The sequence below is a fragment of the Coenobita brevimanus genome, chromosome 17 (genome assembly GCF_032717465.1).
Source record: "Coenobita brevimanus isolate Jiangsu-jjx chromosome 17, ASM3271746v2, whole genome shotgun sequence".
NCBI lineage: Eukaryota > Metazoa > Arthropoda > Malacostraca > Decapoda > Coenobitidae > Coenobita > Coenobita brevimanus.
The window spans coordinates 18,189,134-18,193,924 of NC_136970.1; the positions used below are offsets into that span (position 1 = coordinate 18,189,134).

At 45.3% G+C, this 4,791-nt stretch overlaps 1 pseudogene; it reads left to right on the forward strand.

The window, feature by feature from the left end:
- Positions 1-4,453: 4,453 nt before the first annotated feature.
- Positions 4,454-4,571, forward strand: LOC145391326 (5S ribosomal RNA; annotated as a pseudogene).
- Positions 4,572-4,791: the final 220 nt, after the last annotated feature.

Sequence of the window (4,791 nt, forward strand, 5' to 3'; positions counted from 1 at the left end):
TGGATGGACAGATAGATCGCTTAATACCTCCTCCACCAAAGTGGGCCGAGGTATGATTGTCATAATATAATGCCCAATACCATCACCAGCACCACCACCATCCAACACCAAGATTATATTAATATTTAAAAAAAAACTCTGGAACTGGAACATTATTATTCCGATATCGCAGAGTCAGTCAACAATATAAACAAGCAGCTACTGGCAATTGTTGATGCCACGTGTAACATCAGAACACTGAACATTAGGTGTTTTGTGTTGCTGGAAGGGTTGGAAGGGCAACTCAGGTAAACACACAACCCACGGTCACACACACATTCAGGTATGCAGACGTATAACCTATACACGCACAAACATGCTTGTATGCATTGGACTTTTTTATGCATGGTCGCGGAGAGAGAGGACGTGTTTTCATCTACTCTCTCCTCTAGTTTTCAGGGCTGCCTCACCGGCATTAGCTTTTTTTTTCACCCTTCTGGTGACGCTTAGGATTAGCTAGTACTAATTTTCCTCCCTACCCGTGCTAGAGATATAGTAAATGTCTATATCTATTTACTAAGATTACCTTTGCTTACTCGCCCACGGAGGGTCCCCCCCACTGATCGCTCTGGGGTGTGAAGTAACATGGTCGGGCCTCCCTGGAGTGGTTTCAGAGGGCAATCTTAGCCATAGGTGTGTGGTCCCCGGTTGTTTGTCCCTTGTTCGTTTTTCCTCCTCCTTCCCACTTCCCCCGTTAGGGGGAAGTGGTCCCTATGGCGGACAACCCTACTGCCTCTCCCCCCTTCAGGGGGGGAGGTAGTCCTGACCAACCCCCGACTGCTACACGGACGGACTGCCCCCAGACTGAACGGCCCCAGACACGTACCTGCCTTGACATTAATGTACATAAAGCCGAGTTTGTATTGATTCATGCGGTTGGTTCCACTCCCCTGTCCAGCCTCAATCCCTTCATCATCAAGAAGGTGATTGATGGGTGTGCAGGAGAGGTGGAACAAGTGAAAAAACTTGCGAGTGGAGACCTCCTCATAAAAACCATGAATTCAGCTCAGGTCAAAGGATTTGCTTAAACTGAGGAAGTTCCATAGTTACGATGTCCAGACGACGATCCCCCACTCCATGAATTCCTGCAAGGGTGTTATCACCTGCAGGGATCTGGTGCTTATGGAAGAGGAAGAAATCGTACAGGAACTTGCTCAGCAAGATGTAATAGAGGCCAGATTTATTACAAGATTTTCGGAAGGCATAAGGACGAAGACCGCAACAGTTGTTTTGACTTTTGGAAAAGTATCTCTTCCATCCAATATGAAAGTTGGATACGAAATTTTCAATGTCAGACCATACATCCCGAACCCCCTTCGTTGTGCAAAATGTCAGATATATGGACACTACAAAAAGGCTTGTCAGTCTTCAAACCTAGTATGTGGCAAGAGTGCAGCTGTAGGCCATTCTGCTGACCACTGTACATCAGAGAATGAACGTTGCTTTCACTGCCAGGGCGCTCACCCCACTTCCTCTCGGGTTTGTCCCAAGTGGAAGGAGGAGAAAGAGGTCTGCACAGTGAAGGCAACTGAGGACATATCCTTTTACGATGCTAGGAAGAAGGTGAAGGAGTTGCATGCAACTCCCAAACCAAATATCTCCTATGCATCGGCGGTTGTGTCCCGTCCTGTGATGTGCACCGTGGAGACACAGACTGACCTTACATTCGCTCCTCATGCCCCACGCCCTACCTCTCAGTCTAAGCCTCCTGTACGTTCCAACTCTCTGACAGACATCCCTGTTGCCACTTCATACTCTCAGGCTGCCGTTGCTCCTTCGCAGTCAGTGCGGCCAAAACAGAAGCCTGACAAGTCAGATAAAATTAACTTGACCACTCTCACCAAACAGTCATGTCCTCATGTCCTTCCTGCTCCTACTTCAGCAAGGGAGAGAAAGAATAGCTCTTCCTCGGTGGATTTTGGGAGCCTTGTTATTGACAAGAATATGGAGATCTCCACAAGCAAGCACCGGGAAAGGTCCCCCGGTAGCCACTCGCCTGGTGGCGGGTGGCATAAAAAAACTAAGAGCACAGGCCACCCTCGTAAATCTTAAACCGTCGCTTTCACTGTATTACAGTGGAATTGTAGAGGTGTCGGGAATAAGTTACCAAATATAGCACTCTTGCTGTCAATACACAGGCCAGACGTTATTTGTTTACAGGAGACGCACCTGGAGGATCACCCTGATCCTCCACAGTTAAAACACTACCACTCGTATAGAAGATATGAAGGTCACGGAGTCGCCATATACACACACACAAATCACACCCACAAATGGAAGTGATTCTAAATTCTACTCTGGATGCGGTCGCGTGCAAAGTAAAATTTAATAACTATCTGTCTATTTGTTCTCTGTACTGTCCTCCACATGGCCCCATTGATAGTGATGCTTTAAATTCACTAGTTGAACATCTCCCTGGGAATAAGTTAGTGTTGGGCGATTTTAATGCCCATCACTATCAATGGGGTAGCTTGAGGATTGATGGTCATGGGGAGCAAGTAGCCGACCTAATACTACAGTCCAACCTCTGTCTTCTGAACGATGGTAGAGCGACTCGTGTAGATGATCGTACTGGTAACTTTTCGGCCATTGACTTATCTTTGGCCTCCCCTGGTATACATCAAGATCTCTCATGGGACCCTTATGACGACTCCTTGGGAAGTGATCATTTACCCATCTGTCTTTCTTATACACACGACATCGTTTCGGACCCTCCACCTCCAAAATTCAACTATAAGAAAGCAGATTGGGGATCCTTCTCAAGGATCGCCAATTTAGATGTATCTGGGGAGACCATAGATGTTAAGGTCGAAAATATAACTACTTCCATATTACACGCAGCTGAGGCTGCTATTCCCAAGACTTCTACAGTTCATGCAAAGCATAGAGCACATTGGTGGACGCCGGATTGCCGACAAGCATTAAGAAAACGCAATAGGAGATACAGGATTTTTGATAATCAGCCCACTGAGGAAAATTTTATTGCATACAAACAGGCACGGGCTGAGGCAAGGAGAATAATAAGAAGGGCTAAACGCGACTCCTGGCGGTCCTTTGTGTCCACGGTGACTCGTACAACACCATTACATAATGTCTGGTCCACTATAAGACTATTAAATAATAAACGCCCATACTTCCCTGTCACCACCTTGCAGGTGAATAACACCACCTATGACGAGCCCGTGGACGTTGCTAACATCCTCGCCAGGAGTTTTTCTCATGTAAGTAGCTCAGCCAATTATGACCCGCGTTTCCAACATCATAAACGCACGGCTGAGCTACAGATATTAGACTTTGCCACAGAAGACGTAGACTCCCCGTACAACCAAGAGTTTATGCTAGATGAACTGCTCCTTGCCCTTAAATCCTGTAAAGACACCAGCCCTGGACCAGACACCATCACGTACCGTATGATCCAGCATCTTAATCAGCACAACCTGATTAAGATGTTAGCATTGTACAATGAGATTTGGGCGTCTCGAACGTTCCCAAACTCATGGCACTTTGCGCACGTCATATCGATACCCAAAGAGGCTGGTCGTCTTATGAATCCCACTTCATTTCGTCCTATTGTGTTGACTTCTTGTCTATGTAAGGTCATGGAACGTATGGTTAACAATAGGCTTTTTTTTGTTTTAGAGTCAAAGAATTTGTTAAATGATCAACAATGTGGCTTCCGTAAATACAGAAGTTTACTAGATCATTTAATGAATTTGGAGCATTGTATTGCAGAGCATTTGCCAATAAAGAATTCATGATAGCGGTGTTCTTGGACATTCATAAAGCCTATGACATGACATGGTGACACGGTATACTAATGAAGCTCTATGCTTATAATTTAAGAGGAAAGTTGCCTGTTTTTATTTCAAATTTCTTAAGGGACAGAACTTTCTCTGTCAAATTGCCCCGTAACATAACATCGGATATATTTATCCAGGAAAACGGTGTGCCACAGGGAAGTGTGCTTTAGTCCTGCTTTATTTAGTATTATGATCAATGATATTCTGTCATCAGCTCCCATCCCGAGGAATCTTAAATACTCGCTCTATGCTGACGATTGTGCAATATGGCACTCTTCCCGTAATGCACAATTTTCTGCTGGGCGGATTCAAGCATCCCTTGACTCCGTCCACCAATGGGCCTTGCAGTGGGGATTTAAGTTTTCCGTACGTAAGTGTGCCGCTATAGTCTTCACTAATCGTAACGTACCTAATTTGTGCTTAACTTTGGATAATCAGGTGGTACCTTTTCAAAATTCTGTAAAATTTTTAGGAATACATTTTGATCGTAGAATGAATTTTAAACTTCATGTTAATACTTTGCTTGCTCGTTGTGATAAACCATTAAATGTCCTCAAGTACCTAGCGGGTACTGCCTGGGGTGCCGACAGAAAATCTTTATTAATGGTGTATAAGTCCCGGGCATACCACGTTGAGTACACTGCTTCCCGTTCGATCAGCGAAGTTAAGCAACGTTGGGTCTGGTTAGTACTTGGATGGGTGACCGCCTGGGAACACCAGATGCTGTTGGCATCCCTACGTGTCAAGTGGGGTTGGTGGAGGATTAGTGCCTCTCCCTGTTAAACAATTAACTCTAAGCAATTGGCCACCCCGTCTGGGATACATGGCGTCTGGCAATGAATGAATGAATGAAAAGTCCCTTATTCGATCGAAGCTAGACAATGGCGCACAGGTGTATGGCTCGGCATCTGATGCCACGCTGATATGATTGGATGTGTTACAGAATAAATGT